Below are 18,024 nucleotides of genomic sequence, written 5' to 3'. Positions count from 1 at the left end.
AAAGGATCCCTTGGGAAGCAATGATCATAACATGATAGAATTTCACATCCAGTTTGAGAGCGAGGATCTTGGGCCTGAAACTATTGTATCAAACTTAAATAAGGGCAATTATAAAGGAATGAGGGCGGAATTGGCTAAAGTGGACTGGGTAAACAGATTAGATGGTATGATGGTGGATAAGCAATGGCAAACATTTAAAAAGATATTTTATGACCTGCAACAAAAATATATCCTTGTGAGGAGGAAAGACTCCACAAAAAGGGTGAACCAACCATGGCTAACTAAGGAAGTCAAGGATGGTATCAGGTTAAAAGAAAAAGCATACAACATTGCAAAGATTACTGGTACGCCCGAAGATTGGGAAAACTTTAAAAACCAGCAAAGGATGACTAACAGAATAATAAAGAGGCAGAAAATAAATTATGAGAGTAAACTAGCAAGTAACATAAAAACTGACAGTAAAAGTTTCTACAAGTATATAAAAAGGAAGAGGGTAACGAAAGTAAACATTGGTCCCTTACAGGATGAGACTGGGGAAATAATAATGGAAAACAAGGAAATGGCAGAGGAACTGAACAGATATTTTGTATCTGTCTTCACAGTAGAAGACACTAATAATATACCAATAATAGTCGAAAATCAAGGGGCAAAGGGGAGGGTGGAACTAAAAACGATCACTATCACTAGAGAAAAAGTACTCGGTAAACTAATGGGTCTAAAGGCTGACAAGTCACCTGGACCTGATGCCTTGCATCCGAATGTCATAAAGGAAGTGGCTACAGAAATAGTGGATGCATTGGTTGTAATCTTCCAGAATTCACTAGATTCTGGAAAGGTCCCAGCGGATTGGAAAACCGCAAACGTAACGCCCCTATTCAAGAAGGGAGTGAGACAGAGAGCAGGTAACGATTATTAAGGAAGTAGTAGCAGGACATTTGGAGACTCATAATAAAATCAAGGAAAGTCAACATGGTTTTATGAAGGGGAAATCGTGTCTGCCAAATTTATTAGAGTTCTTTGAGGAAGTAACAGGCAGGGTGGAGAAAGGGGAACCAATGGATGCAGTATATTTGAATGTCCAAAAGGCATTCGATAAGGTGCCACATAAAAGATTACTGCACAAGATGAGAGCTCATGGTGTTGGGGGTAATATACTGGCATGGATAGAGGATTGGCTAACTAACAGAAAACAAAGAGTCGGGATAAAAGGGTCATTTTCAAAATGGCAATCTGTAACTAGTGGGGTGCCGCAGGGCTCAGTGCTGGGGCCTCAACTATTTACAATATATATCAATGACTTGGATGAAGGAACAGAGTGTCTTGTGGCCAAATTTTCTGATGATACAAAGATAGGTGGAAAAGCAAGTTGTGATGAGGACACAAAGTGTCTGCAAAGGGATATTAACAGGTTAAGCGAATGGGCAAAAATTTGGCAGATGGAATATAATGTGGGAAAATGTGAAGTCATCCACTTTGGGAGGAAAAATAAAAAAGCAAAATATTATTTGAATGGAGAAATATTACAAAATGCTGCGGTACAGAGGGATCTGGATGTCCTCGTACATGAAACACAAAAAGTCAACATACAGGTGCAGCAGGTAATCCGGAAGGCAAATGGAATATTGGTCTTTATTTCTAGGGGGATGGAGTATAAAAGCAGGGAGGTCATGCTACAACTGGACAGGGTGCTGGTGAGACCACACCTGGAGTACTGCGTACAGTTCTGGTGCCCTTATTTAAGGAAGGACATACTTGCATTGGAGGCAGTTCAGAGAAGGTTCACTCGGTTGATTCCGGGTATGGAAGGGTTGTCTTATGAGGAAAGATTGAACAGGTTGGGTCTATACTCATTGGAGTTTAGAAGAATGAGAGGAGATCTTATTGAAACACACAAGATTCTGAGGGGACTCGATAAGGTAGATGCTGAGAGGATGTTACCCCTCATGGGGGAATCTAAAACTAGGGGGCATAGTCTCAGAATAAGGGGTCGCCCATTTAAGACGGAAATGAGGAGGAATTTCTTCTCCCAGAGGGTTGTGAATCTTTGGAATTCTTTACCCCAAGAAGCTGTGGAGGCTGAGTCATTGAATACATTCAAGGCTGAGTTAGACAAATTTTTGATCAGCGAGGGAGTCAGAGGATATGGGGAAAGGGCGGGAAAGTAGAGTTGAGGTAAAAATCAGATCAGCCATGATCTTATTGAATGGCGGAGCAGGCTCGAGGGGCTGAATGGCCTACTCCTGCTCCTATCTCTTATGGTCTTAATATCAGCAATGAATAATGAGCAGATAATTTGTTTTTTTAGTGATGTTGGTTGAGGGATAAATATTGGCCAGGTCACCTGGGAGAACTCCCCTGTTCTTCTTTGAAATAGTGCAATGAGATCTTTTATATCCACCTGAGAGGGCAGACGGGGCCTCAGTTTAACGTCTCATCTGAAAGATGGCACTCCCTCAGTACTGCCCCTCCAACAGTGCAGCTCTTCCTCAGTAATGCCCCACTGACATGACAGCACTCCCTCAATACTGCCCCTCCGACAGTGCAACACTCCCTCAGCTACCCACTGAGCCACGCCACAGGACTCTATAAACCCTGGAACGTTCCCATCCATCGCCATCTGCCTGATTCAATGTGACCGTATCGAGCCAGGAGTCTGATGGTCTCCCCTCACTGCTAAAAGTCTCAGTGTCTCCCCTCCCTCCCATTCCAGACATTTCCTCTCCGCCTCTCATTCCTGCAGCATGTGACCCGCTCGCAGTTTGTGACCCGTCTACGTCCTGTCTACGTCCCGTCTACACTTTCGGTCTTCTCCTTGCAAGACTGTGAATGTTTCGGCCACTCGAACCGGTGCAGTTACATCGAGCTGCTCACCACCACCATTTGCGTGAGCTGTAAGCACAACACGAGAGGCCGACACTGCCAGTTGTGCCGACTGGGCTATCACCGAAACCCGTCAGCAGAGCTGGACCATCACAACGTTTGCCTCGGTCAGTTCCTGTTACAATCTCCGCTCTCGCCTCCTTCCTTCACCCTTCAGATTTCAGCCCAAAACAAGATAAAGAAACAAAAAGGAACCTGCGATAGGGCTGAGCAAAAGGAATCAGCTCCCCTTTCCCCAGAGATCAGACCCGGTCCGACCTTTCCCCAGAGATCAGACCCGGTCCGACCTTTCCCCCGAGATCAGACCCGGTCCGACCTTTCCCCAGAGATCAGACCCGGTCCGACCTTTCCCCGGAGATCAGACCCGGTCCGACCTTTCCCCAGAGATCAGACCCGGTCCGACCTTTCCCCAGAGATCAGACCCGGTCCGACCTTTCCCCCGAGATCAGACCCGGTCCGACCTTTCCCCGGAGATCAGACCCGGTCCGACCTTTCCCCGGAGATCAGACCCGGTCCGACCTTTCCCCAGAGATCAGACCCGGTCCGACCTTTCCCCAGAGATCAGACCCGGTCCGACCTTTCCCCGGAGATCAGACCCGGTCCGACCTTTCCCCGGAGATCAGACCCGGTCCGACCTTTCCCCGGGGATCAGACCCGGTCCGACCTTTCCCCGGAGATCAGACCCGGTCCGACCTTTCCCCAGAGATCAGACCCGGTCCGACCTTTCCCCAGAGATCAGACCCGGTCCGACCTTTCCCCAGAGATCAGACCCGGTCCGACCTTTCCCCAGAGATCAGACCCGGTCCGACCTTTCCCCAGAGATCAGACCCGGTCCGACCTTTCCCCGGAGATCAGACCCGGTCCGACCTTTCCCCAGAGATCAGACCCGGTCCGACCTTTCCCCAGAGATCAGACCCGGTCCGACCTTTCCCCGGAGATCAGACCCGGTCCGACCTTTCCCCGGAGATCAGACCCGGTCCGACCTTTCCCCGGGGATCAGACCCGGTCCGACCTTTCCCCGGAGATCAGACCCGGTCCGACCTTTCCCCGGAGATCAGACCCGGTCCGACCTTTCCCCGGAGATCAGACCCGGTCCGATCTTTCCCCAGAGATCAGACCCGGTCCGACCTTTCCCCGGGGATCAGACCCGGTCCGACCTTTCCCCAGAGATCAGACCCGGTCCGACCTTTCCCCAGAGATCAGACCCGGTCCGACCTTTCCCCGGAGATCAGACCCGGTCCGACCTTTCCCCAGAGATCAGACCCGGTCCGACCTTTCCCCAGAGATCAGACCCGGTCCGACCTTTCCCCAGAGATCAGACCCGGTCCGACCTTTCCCCGGAGATCAGACCCGGTCCGACCTTTCCCCAGAGATCAGACCCGGTCCGACCTTTCCCCGGAGATCAGACCCGGTCCGACCTTTCCCCAGGGATCAGACCCGGTCCGACCTTTCCCCAGAGATCAGACCCGGTCCGACCTTTCCCCGGAGATCAGACCCGGTCCGACCTTTCCCCGGGGATCAGACCCGGTCCGACCTTTCCCTGGAGATCAGACCCGGTCCCACCTTTCCCCGGAGATCAGACCCGGTCCGACCTTTCCCCGGGGATCAGACCCGGTCCGACCTTTCCCCGGAGATCAGACCCGGTCCGACCTTTCCCCAGAGATCAGACCCGGTCCGACCTTTCCCCAGAGATCAGACCCGGTCCGACCTTTCCCCGGAGATCAGACCCGGTCCGACCTTTCCCCGGAGATCAGACCCGGTCCGACCTTTCCCCAGAGATCAGACCCGGTCCGACCTTTCCCCAGAGATCAGACCCGGTCCGACCTTTCCCTGGCGATGAGGCCTGGCCCTGAGGTAAATTGAAAGCCCTGTTTTGTGACGATATAATCATTGCTTCCCTGTCTCCATTGTTTTTCTGGAATTTGTATGTTGTTTGTTCTCTCGGCAAACGAAGATCCTTCATCGTAGCAGCATCACTCGCCTCTGCTCAATGTTACCCTCCCCCATTGTCCAACATCAATGTTCTCTCTCCATTTCCTCATCTCCTTCCCATTCTCCACACATAGAATTACAGAGAATGGACAGCACAGAAACAGGCCATTCGGCCCAACTGGTCTATGCCGGTGTTTATGCTCCACACGAGCCTCCTCCCTCCCTACTTGATCTCATCCTATCAGCATATCCTTCTCTTCCTTTCTCCCTCATGTGTTTATCTGGATTCCCCATAAATGCATCGATACGTTTCACCTCAACTACTCCATATGGGAGCGAGTTCCACATTCTCACCACTCTCTGGGTCAAGAAGTTTCTCCTGAATTCCCTGTTGGATTTATTAATGACTATCTTATATTTATGGCCCCGAGTTTTGGTCTCCCCCACAAGTGGAAACATCTTCTCTATGTCTACCCATCAAACCATTTCATAATCTTAACGATCTCTAACAGGTCACCCCTCAGCCTTCTCTTTTCTAGAGAAAAGACCCCCAGCCTGTCTTTCCTAATAAAACCTCTCAGTTCTGGTGTCATCCTTGTGAATCTTTCTTGCACCATCTCCAGTGCCTCTATATCCTTTTGATAATATGGAGACCAGAACTGCGCACAGTGCTCCAAGTGTGGTCTAACCAGGGTTAGAATCATCGGATCATTGAAAATTTGCGGCACAGGAGGCCATTCGGCCCATTGTGTCCATGCCGGCCGAAAATGAGCCACCCGGCCTAATCCCACTTTCCAGCTCTTGGTCCAAAGCCTTGTAGGTTACAGCACTTCAAGAGCACATCCAGGTACTTTTTAAATGAGTTGGGGGTTTCTGCCTCTACCACCCTCTCAGGCAGTGAGTTCCGGACCCCCACCACCCTCTGGGTGAAAAAATCTTTCCTCAGCTCCCCTCTAATCCTTCTACCAATCGCTTTAAATCTATGCCCCCTGGTTATTGACCTCTCTGCTCAGGGAAATAGGTCCTTCCTATCCTATCTATCTCGGCCCCTCATAATTTGGTAGACCTCAATTAAATCTCCCCTCAGCCTCCTCTGTTCCAAGGAAAACAACCCCAGCCTATCCAATCTTTCCTCACAGCCAAAATTCTCCAGTCCTGGCAACATCCTCATCAATCTCCTCTGTACCCTCTCCAGTGCAATCACATCTTTCCTGTAATGTGGTGACCAGAACTGTGCACAGTACTCAAGCTGTGGCCTAACTAGTATTTTATACAATTCCTGTATAATCTCCCTGCTCTTATATTCTATGCCTCATAAGAACATCAGAACATAAGAAATAGGAGCAGAAGTCGGCCAATTAGCCCCTCGAGCCTGCTCCGCCATTCAATAAGATCATGGCTGATCTGATCCTAACCTCAAATCTAAATTCATGTCCAATTTCCTGCCCGCTCCCTGTAACCCCTAATTCCCTTTACTTCCAGGAAACTGTCTATTTCTGTTTTTAATTTATTTAATGATGTAGCTTCCACAGCTTCCTGGGGCAGCAAATTCCACAGACCTCCTACCCTCTGAGTGAAGAAGTTTCTCCTCATCTCAGTTTTGAAAGAGCAGCCCCTTATTCTAAGATTATGCCCCCTAGTTCTAGTTTCACCCATCCTTGGGAACATCCTTACCGCATCCACCCGATCAAGCCCCTTCACCGCTGTCCTAGGAGGAGTGTTTGCTAGTGCTGTTGGGGAGGGTTTAAACTAAAGTGGCAGGGGGTTGGGAACCTGAGCAGGGAGAGAGAGGAAAGCGTAACAGGAAGGGACAGAAGGTATGGAGTAATAGGTAAAGTGTTAAAAAAGGAAAAAGCAGGAACTAAGCGTCACAAAACAGATTTGAAAGTTCTTTATCTGAATGCACGTAGCATTCGTAATAAAATGGACGAGTTAACGGCACAAATAACTACGTATGGGTATGATCTTGTGGCCATTACAGAAACATGGCTGCAGGGTGACAACGACTGGGAATTAAATATGCCAGGGTATTTAACAATCAGGAAGGACAGGCAGGAAGGAAGGGGAGGTGGGGTGGCTATGTTAATAAAGGAAGGAATCACTGTAATACAGAGAAATGATATTGGGACAAAGCATCAAGATAATGAAACAGTTTGGGTGGAGATAAGGAATAATAAGGGAAAAAAAACATTAGTGGGCGTAGTATATAGGCCTCCTAATAGTTGCAACTCTGCTGGAAGAAGTATTAATCAGGAGATAGTCGGGGCATGTAATAAGGGAACAGCCATAATTATGGGGGATTTTAATTATCATATTAACTGGACAAATCAAATTGGGCAGAGCAGCCTTGAGGACGAGTTCATTGAGTGCATCAGGGATGGATTTCTTGAGCAGTATGTAACTGATCCTACAAGGGGGCAGGCAACCTTGGACCTGGTCCTGTGTGATGAGTCAGGATTAATTAATAATGTCCTAGTTAAGGATCCCCTTGGAACGAGCGACCACAACATGGTTGAATTCCATATCCAATTAGAGGGTGAGAAGGTTGATTCTCAAACAAGCGTACTGAGCTTGAATAAAGGAGACTATGATGGTATGAGAGCGGAATTGATTAAAGTGGACTGGGAAAATAGATTAAAGGGTAAGACGGTACATGAGCAGTGGTGTTCATTTAGGGAGTTATTTTACAACTTTCAAAATAAATATATTCCACTGAGGAAAAAAGGGTGTAAAAGAAATGACAGCCATCCGTGGCTAAGTAAAGAAATCAAGGATAGTATCCGACTAAAAACAAGGACATATAAGGTAGCCAAACTTAGTGGGAGGATAGAAGATTGGGAATTCTTCAAAAGACAGCAAAAAGTAACTAAAGGATTGATTAAGAAAGGGAAGTTAGATTATGAAAAGAAATTAGCAAAAAATATAAAAACAGATAGCAAGAGTTTCTATAGTTATATAAAAAGAAAAAGGGTGGCTAAGGCAAACATAGGTCCCTTAGAGGATGAGACCGGGAAATTAATGGTGGGAAACATGGAGATGGCAAAAATGCTGAACAAATATTTTGTTTCAGTCTTTACAGTAGAGGACACTAAGAATATCCCAACACTGGACAAACAGGGGACTCTCGGGGGGGAGGAGCTAAATACGATTAAAATCACTCAGGAGATGGTACTCAGTAAAATAATGGGACTCAAGGCGGATAAATCCCCTGGACCTGATGGCTTACATCCTAGGGTCTTGAGGGAAGTGGCAGTAGGGATTGTGGATGCTTTGGTGATAGTTTTCCAAAATTCCCTGGACTCAGGAGAGGTCCCGGCAGATTGGAAAACTGCTAATGTAACACCGTTATTTAAAAAGGGTAGTAGGCAGAAGGCTGGAAATTATAGGCCAGTTAGCTTAACATCTGTGGTGGGTAAAATTTTGGAGTCTATTATTAAGGAGACAGTAACGGAACATTTAGATAAGCATAATTTAATAGGACAAAGTCAGCATGGCTTTATGAAGGGGAAGTCATGTCTGACAAATTTGCTTGAGTTCTTTGAGGATATAACGTACAGGGTGGATAAAGGGGAACCAGTGGACGTAGTATATTTGGACTTCCAGAAGGCATTCGACAAGGTGCCACATAAAAGATTATTGCTCAAGATAAAGAATCACTGGATTGGGGGTAATATTCTGGCATGGGTGGAGGATTGGTTATCGAACAGGAAGCAGAGAGTTGGGATAAATGGTTCATTTTCGGACTGGCAACCAGTAACCAGTGGTGTTCCACAGGGGTCGGTGCTGGGTCCCCAACTCTTTACAATCTATATTAACGATTTGGAGGAGGGGACCGAGTGCAACATATCAAAATTTGCAGATGATACAAAGATGGGAGGGAAAGTAGAGAGTGAGGAGGACATAAAAAACCTGCAAGGGGATATGGACAGGCTGGGTGAGTGGGCGGAGATTTGGCAGATGCAATATAATATTGGAAAATGTGAGGTTATGCACTTTGGCAGGAAAAATCAGAGAGCAAGTTATTTTCTTAATGGCGAGAGACTGGAAAGTACTGCAGTACAAAGGGATCTGGGGGTCCTCGTGCAAGAAAATCAAAAAGTTGGTATGCAGGTGCAGCAGGTGATCAAGAAAGCCAACGGAATGTTGGCTTTTATTGCTAGGGGGATAGAATATAAAAACAAGGAGGTATTGCTGCAGTTATATAAGGTATTGGTGAGACCACACCTGGAATACTGCATACAGTTTTGGTGTCCACACTTAAGAAAAGACATACTTGCTCTCGAGGCAGTACAAAGAAGGTTCACTCGGTTAATCCCGGGGATGAGGGGGCGGACATATGAGGAGAGGTTGAGTAGATTAGGACTCTACTCATTGGAGTTCAGAAGAATGAGAGGCGATCTTATTGAAACATATAAGATTGTGAAGGGTCTTGATCGGGTGGATGCAGTAAGGATGTTCCCAAAGATGGGTGAAACTAGAACTAGGGGGCATAATCTTAGAATAAGGGGCTGCTCTTTCAAAACTGAGATGAGGAGAAACTTCTTCACTCAGAGGGTGGTAGGTCTGTGGAATTTGCTGCCCCAGGAAGCTGTGGAAGCTACATCATTAGATAAATTTAAAACAGAAATAGAGAGTTTCCTAGAAGTAAAGGGAATTAGGGGTTATGGGGAGCGGGCAGGAAATTTGACATGAAGCTGAGTTCGGATCGGTCAATGCCCTGTGGGTGGCGGAGAGGGCCCAGGGGCTATGTGGCCGGGTCCTGCTCCGACTTCTTGTGTTCTTTAGATTTGTGGTTGGGATCAGATCAGCCATGATCTTATTGAATGGCGGAGCAGGCTCGAGGAGCCGATTGGCCGACTCCTGCTCCAATTTCTTATGTTCTTATGTTCTTAATAAGATCGCCTCTCATTCTTCTGAACTCCAATGAGTAGAGTCCCAATCTACTCAACCTTTCCTCATATGTCCACCCCCTCATCCCCGGGATTAACCGAGTGAACCTTCTTTGTACTGCCTCGAGAGCAAGTATGTCTTTTCTTAAGTATGGACACCAAAACTGTATGCAGTATTCCAGGTGCGGTCTCACCAATACCTTATATAACTGCAGCAATACCTCCCTGTTTTTATATTCTATCCCCCAGCAATAAAAGCCAACATTCCGTTGGCCTTCTTGATCACCTGCTGCACCTGCATACTAACCTTTTGATTTTCTTGCACTGGGACCTCCAGATCCCTTTGTACTGCACTACTTTCCAGTTTCTCGCCATTAAGATAATAACTTGCTCTCTGATTTTTCCTGCCAAAGTGCATAACCTCACATTTTCCAATATTGTATTGCATCTGCCAAATCTCCGCCCACTCACCCAGCCTGTCTATATCCCCTTGTAGGTTTTTTATGTCCTCCTCACTCTCTACTTTCCCTCCCATCTTTGTATCATCTGCAAACTTTGATATGTTACACTCGGTCCCCTCCTCCAAATCGTTAATATAGATTGTAAAGAGTTGGGGACCCAGCACCGACCCCTGTGGAACACCACTGGCTACAGGTTGCCAGTCCGAGAATGTACCATTTATCCCAACTCTCTGCTTCCTGTTAGATAACCAATCCTCCACCCATGCCAGAATATTACCCCCAATCCAGTGATTCTTTATCTTGAGCAATAATCTTTTATGTGGCACCTTGTCGAATGCCTTCTGGAAGTCCAAATATACTACGTCCACTGGTTCCCCTTTATCCACCCTGTACGTTATATCCTCAAAGAACTCAAGCAAATTTGTCAGACATGACTTCCCCTTCATAAAGCCATGCTGACTTTGTCCTATTAAATTATGTTTATCCAAATGTTCCGCTACTGTCTCCTTAATAATAGACTCCAAAATTTTACCCACCACAGATGTTAAGCTAACTGGTCTATAATTTCCAGCCTTCTGCCCACTACCCTTTTTAAATAAGGGTGTTACATTGGCAGTTTTCCAATCTGCCGGGACCTTTGCCGAGTCCAGAGAATTTTGGAAAATTATTACCAAAGCATCCACAATCCCTACTGCCACTTCCCTCAAGACCCTCGGATGTAAGCCATCAGGTCCAGGGGATTTATCCGCCTTGAGTCCCATTAATTTACTGAGTACCAATTCCTTAGTGATTTTAATCATATTTAGCTCCTCCCCCCCAGAGCCCCCTGTTTGTCCAGTGTTGGGATATTCTTAGTGTCCTCTACCGTAAAGACTGAAACAAAATATTTGTTCAGCATTTTTGCCATCTCCATGTTTCCCACCATTAATTTCCCGGTCTCATCCTCTAAAGGACCTACGTTTGCCTTAGCCACCCTTTTTCTTTTTATATAACTGTAGAAACTCTTGCTTTCTGTTTTTATATTTTTTGCTAATTTCTTTTCATAATCTATCTTCCCTTTCTTAATCAATCCTTTTGTTACTTTTTGCTGTCTTTTGAAGACTTCCCAATCTTCTATCCTCCCACTAAGTTTGGCTACCTTATATGTCTTTGTTTTTAGTCGGATACAATCCTTAATTTCTTTACTTAGCCACGGATGGCTGTCATTTCTTTTACACCCTTTTTTCCTCAGTGAAATATATTTGTTTTGAAAGTTGTAAAATAACTCCTGAAATGAACACCACTGCTCATGTACCGTCTTACCCTTTAATCTATTTTCCCAGTCCACTTTAATCAATTCCGCTCTCATACCATCATAGTCTCCTTTATTCAAGCTCAGTACGCTTGTTTGAGAACCAACCTTCTCACCCTCGAATTGGATATGGAATGTAACCATGTTATGGTCACTCATTCCAAGGGGATCCTTAACTAGGACATTATTAATTAATCCTGGCTCATTACACAGGACCAGGTCCAAGGTTGCCTGCCCCCTTGTAGGATCAGTTACATACTGCTCAAGAAATCCATCCCTAATACACTCAGTAAACTCTTCCTCAAGGCTGCCCTCCCCAATTTGATTTGTCCAGTTAATATGATAGTTAAAATCCCCCATAATTATAGCTGTTCCCTTATTACATGCCCCGACTATTTCCTGATTAATACTTCTTCCAGCAGAGTTGCAACTATTAGGAGGCCTATATACTACGCCCACAAGTGTTTTTTGCCCCTTATTATTCCTTATCTCTACCCAAACTGTTTCATTATCCTGATCCTTTGTCCCAATATCTTTTGTCTGTATTACAGTGATTCCTTCCCTTATTAACATAGCCACCCCACCTCCCCTTCCTTCCTGCCTGTCCTTCCTGATTGTTAAATACCCTGGCATATTTAATTCCCAGTCGTTGTCACCCTGCAGCCATGTTTCTGTAATGGCCACAAGATCATACCCATACGTAGTTATTTGTGCCGTTAACTCGTCCATTTTGTTACGAATGCTACGTGCATTCAGATAAAGAACTTTCAAATATGTTTTGTGACACTTAGTTCCTGCTTTTTCCTTTTTTAACACTTTACCTTTTACTCCATACCTTCTATCCCTTCCTGATATGCTTTCCTCTGTCTCCCTGCTCAGGTTCCCAACCCCCTGCCACAGCTTTGATACTGGGTTAATCGCCTTACGCCTTCTAGTTTTCATTTTATCTGTCGTGCCTAAAGTATCTAAAGTGCCTAAAGTACACTTTCTTTCCGCTGCTCTATGCTTTTCCCTTTCACTTGTTCTTGAACATCTTTTTGTACTATTTGTATTGTAGATTTCCCCTGGGTCTTCCTCTCTCTTGCTGCTCTCAACTTTATTCCCTTCTGACTCCCCGCTCAGGTTCCCATCCCCCTGCCACTCTAGTTTAAACCTTCCCCAACAGCACGAGCAAACACCCCCGCGAGGATATTTGTCCCGGTCCTGCTCGGGTGTAACCCGTCACGCTTGTACAGGTCCCACCTTCCCCAGAACCGGTCCCAATGTCCCAGGAATCTAAATCCCTCCCTCCTACACCATCCCTGCAGCCACACATTCATCCTGTCTATTCTCCTGTTCCTATACTCACTAGCAGGTGGCACCAGTAGTAATCCTGAGATCACTACCTTTGAAGTCCTGCTTTTTAATTTATCTCCTAACTGCTTAAATTCACCTTGCAGGACCTCATCCCTTTTTTTACCTATGTCGTTGGTACCAATATGGACCACGACTACTGGCTGTTCACCCTCCCCCTCCAGAATGCCCTGCAGCCGCTCCGTGACATCCTTGACCCTAGCACCAGGGAGGCAACATACCATCCTGGAGTTACGTTTGCGGCCGCAGAAACGCCTATCTGTTCCCCTTACAATTGAATCCCCTATCACTATAGCCCTGCCACTCTTCCTCCCCTCCTGTGCAGCAGAGCCACCCGTGGTGCCCCGAACCTGGCTCTTGCTGCTTTCCCCTGATAAGCCATCTCCCCCAACAGCATCCAAAGCAGAATATCTGTTTGAGAGGGAGATGGCCCCAGGGGACTCCTGCTCTACCTGCCTAGTCCTTTTACTCTGCCTCGGCTAATAAAGGAAAATATTCCATATGCCTTCTTAACCACCTTATCTGCCTGTCCTGATACCTTCAGGGATCTGTGGACATGCACTCCAAGGTCCCTTTGTTCCTCCACACCTCTCAGTATCCACCCATTTATTTTGTATTCCCTTGCCTTGTTTGCCCTCCCCAAATGCATTACCTCACACTTCTCTGAATTGAATTCCATTTGCCACTTTTCTGCCCCAATAGTCACATTGTCAGAAATAGGCCCAATTTGCTCTGAAAACCTGATTGTCTTAAACCATCTAAATCTGTAACTGTTAACAGGGACCATTGAAATTACTGCCAAAATACATAGAATCAAACCAAGCACTGGGGTTCATTACTGGAGGGATAGAATTCAAAATCAGAGAAATTATGTTAAATTTGGAAAGGAGGAAAGTTGTAGACTGCGGGGAGATATCAATTAGTCTCAACTAAACTCAGAACACATGATGTTGGTTTTGTTACTTCCGTTTCAATTATTTTCAGTGAGTGATTTCCTCTGTTGCCAGGGTAACAATCTGTCAGATCTCAGCACAAGAGGTGTTGGCCCCAATTTATATCTGAAAGACCATGAAACATTCAGTGTAAACTCCTATCTATGTATTCAACAGACCAGGAGTAGGAACATCTTCTGGATACGGGGAATACATTTCAATATCATTTCTGCTAAACCACAAAAATAAAATTATAATCCAGCAGTAGGTTGTGTCGATACATTTAATTCACAAGACGTCCTGTTGCCATGGTTCAATAACACTTTTCTAAAATTGATAACGCCTGTTTCAATAACTTTTTAATAAAGAATATTGTTTCACTGCGTTTACTACGTCCCCATTAAACACGGTCCCCGTCCTCCAGCCCGGGAAAGGCAAACTGTAACCCAGGCCTGAGCCCACCCACCCACCCACCGAGCCCGACTGTATCTCCGAGCCCTGAAGGAATGGGCAGTCAGTGGGGACTGTACTTTCAGACCCCCCGCCGGAGGGAGGGAGGGAGGGAGGCAGCTGCTAATATTCATTCTCCAATCACCAGCCTGGCCTCGGATGGCCAGCTTTGGGAAAGAAGAAAGAAAGAAAGAAAGACTTGCATTTATATAGCGCCTTTCACCACCTCAGGACGTCCCAAAGCGCTTTACAGCCAATGAAGTACTTTTGAAGTGTGGTCACTGTTGGAATGTGGGAAACACGGCAGAAAATTTGTGGAGCTCAGAGGAAGCCATTCCCCGCTCTGGTGCAGCCCTCGCTCACTCGCCCCTCACTCACTCCACTCACTCACTCCTTCCCTCATACCCTCCCTACTCACTCCCTCACTTACTCCCTCCCCCACTCACTCACTCAATCCCTCACTCCCTCACCTCACTCCCTCCCTACTCACTCCCTCACTCACTCACTGTCATTCACTCCTTCACTCCCTCCCTCACTCCACACTCAGTCACTCACTCCTCACTCACTCTTTCCCTCACTCCCTCCCTCCCCCACTCACTCCATCACTCAGTCACATCCTCCTTCACTCTTTCCCTCAGTCAATCACACCCTCTCTCCCTCACTCACTCCCTCCATTCCACTCACTCCTCACTCACTCACTGCGAGGGATTGCTGACGGTACATCGTGACCTGAGGAAATCTGTGGGCCGGCTTCGAGCGGCCTACACCCTGGGCTTTAGTGCCCGTTGTGTGTAATCCTGGAGCACATCAGAGCGATGGGGGAATAATCCTGAGCAGTGAGTGGAGAGTGTTAGTGCGTTTATCGATTCTTTTGTATTAAGATGAAGTTATTTTCTTGCAATCCCACAATGTTCCATGTAGTTTTTGTATGAATCGCGGTTTGTGTTGATTAATATATCTCTCACTGTGTAATTCCCAGCGAAGGGGGGAATGAGACGGTTTTATTTTATTTGTATGATTTTCCTGTGCACAGATTTCTCTGTAACTGCAACGTGCTGACATCAAAGAATCTGAGTTTACAGCTCTGGAAAGTGTCATAAGATCCAGGAAAGGATTTGATGCTTTACTCTGGACAACAGTAAAAGCTGCTGCAGAAAGTGTCCTGGTCTCCTGATCTGGGTCCTGACTGTGTGTCTGTGGGAAGGGGATCAGGGGGAGGGGGAGGGGTTCAGGGGGGAGATGGAGGGGGAGGGGTTCAGGAGAGGGGGAGGGGTTCAGGGGGAGGGGAAGGGGGAGGGGAAGGGGTTGAGGGGGGAGGGGAAGGGGGAGGGGAAGGGGTTGAGGGGGTAGGGAGAGGGTTCAGGGGGAGGGGAAGGGATTGACGGGGCGGGAAAGGGGTTGAGGGGGAGGGGAAGGGGTTGAGGGGGTTATGAAGGGGGTTCAGGGGGGAGGGGAAGGGGGTGAGAGGGAGGGGAAGGGGTTGAGGGGGGAGGGGAAGGTGTTGAGGGGGGGGAGGGGTTGGGGGGAGGGGAAGGGGTTGAGGGGGAAGGGGAAGGTGTTGAGGGGGTTAGGAAGGGAGTTCGGGGCGTGTCCTGGGTCAGTTCCGGTCCTGGGTTCCCCGATTCCAGGAGTCGGTTGAACGGGACCCATTGACAACTCGGGCCGCATTGCACTCTGGGAGATTGAGTGACCTGACCCTGTGACCCCAGACAGGCGGCGGAGGGGGGGACGCGGAGGGGAGGGGGAGGGGGAGGGGGGCGAGGAGGGGGAGGGGGAGAGCTGCGTCTGTTTCGGCCGGAGACAGCAGCCAGGGAGGTGGGGGGATGGGTGGAATCAGCAGCGAGGGAACGGAGTTTGTGTCGGGGATCGAAGACGACGGCCTAAATTTTCACTGGGAAGTCGGCGGGGGGCGAATTCCCCGAGTCCGGGTTTCCCGGATGTCCTTACGATTTTGACGTCAGGGCGTCTTTTAGTATTGATTTTGACAGTTTTCCGCCCGAGAGGCCGTCCGGATTGACAGGCTGGTCTCAGTCGGACGGGAGAAGAGCAAGGGAGATGATGCGAGCAGGTAAGTGTTGGACGGTGGAGGGGGGCGGGAGTTCGGGGTTGGGGGTCACCGGTGGGGGGGGGTCGGTAGTCATTGGGGGGTCATCGGGGGTTGGGGTCGGGAGTCGTCGGGTTCACCGGAGGTCCGGAGTCATCTGGGGGATCGGGTGTCATCATAGGGAGGGTTTGGAGATCATGGGGGGACGGAGATCGTGGTGGGGTTAGAGATCACGGGGGGTTGGAGGTTGTGGGGGGGTCGGAGGTCGTGGGGGCGTTGGAGATGGTGTGGGGGGGTCAGAGATCATGGGTCAGGTTGGAGATCGTTGGGGGGGTCGGAGAACATGGTGGGGTTGGAGTTCCTCGGGCGGGGGGGTGGGAGATTGTAGGGGCAGGTTGGAAATCATGGTGGGGGAGGTAGGAGATCACTGTGGGGTCGGAGAACGTGGGGGTTCAGAGATCGTGGGGGGGGTCGGAGATCATGGAGGGGTCGGAGATCATGGGGGGGGATCGGAGATCGTGGTGGGGTCAGAGATCGTGGGGGGGTCGGAAATCGTGGTGGGGGTCGGAGATCGTGGTGGGGTCGGAGATCGTGGTGGGGTCGGAGATCGTGGGGGGGTGGAGATTGTAGGGGCAGGTCGGAGATCATGGGTGGGGCGGTAGTTGGAGATCGTTGTGGGGGGGGGAGGTCGGAGATCGTGGGGGAGTCGGAGATCGTGGGAGGGTCTGAGATTGTAGGGGCAGGTTGGAGATTGTGTGTCGGGGGGTCAGAGATCATGGGGCGGAGGGGTTGCCCCAGGGAAGCTTGTTGGGCCTGGGGGAAGCACTCCTGCTCCTCCGGGCCCACAAGCCGTGCGATAAAGGCACTCACCTGCTGTTTGGGGCCTTCTCACCTCCTCTCACGAGGTGTGAAGGAGAAGGCCCGGGAATCCAGACAAAGCAGCACTCCCTCCGCACTGCCCTGGAGTGGCAGCTTGGATCATGAGCTCAAACTCCCGAGCCCCAGCAAGTCGCACAACTCTCTAGTCCCAGAATAGAACATGTTACCAACTGAGCTCTGCACCGGTCAGGCAGCATCTGAGGGGCAACGTTTTGGGTGGGATCCTGAGTCAGTTCTGCTGTTTATTGCCAGCAATTTGTTTTATTCAAAGTACAGATGCCATTTTGTCGAAATGTCTTTAATCTAAAAACGGAGAAACAGTGTACACACGCTCACACTAAAGGAATTGAAGGTGAAATATTAGTGAGCATTCCTGGTTCCTTTCAGAGACCGAGCAATCAGTTATTGAAGCCCCCCTGCCCATGGTTTAGTGGGTAAAGTGTAACTGGTCTGATGTGTTGACCATGGGCTCCACATGGTCTCGGTCTCATTAAACTGGGGCAGGAAAAAGAATCAGTCGGGGTTAAATTTATATTTATAAGTGACTTGGATGAAGGAATAGAGAGCCGTGTATCTCAGTTTGCTGACGACACTAAGTTAGGTGACACAGTAAATAGTGTAGATGGGAGGAGAAAGTTGCAAAGGGACATTGGTCGATTCAGTGAGTGGGCAAAACTGGGGCAGATGGAGTTCAATGTGGGGAAGTGTGAGGTCATTCACTTTGGACCGAAGAAAGATCGATCAGAGTATTTTCTAAATGGTGAGAAGCCGGGAACTGTGGAGGAGCAGAGAGATTGAGGGGCCCAAGTACAGAAATCACTAAACACTAGTGGATAAATAATTAAAATGACGAATGGGATGTTCACCTTTATCTCGGGGGCTGGAATACAAAGGGGAGGAAGTGATGTTCCAG

This window comes from Heptranchias perlo, unplaced genomic scaffold, assembly GCF_035084215.1.
Source record: "Heptranchias perlo isolate sHepPer1 unplaced genomic scaffold, sHepPer1.hap1 HAP1_SCAFFOLD_209, whole genome shotgun sequence".
NCBI classification, from domain to species: Eukaryota; Metazoa; Chordata; class Chondrichthyes; order Hexanchiformes; family Hexanchidae; genus Heptranchias; species Heptranchias perlo.
Note: the sequence above shows the minus strand (reverse complement) of the source record.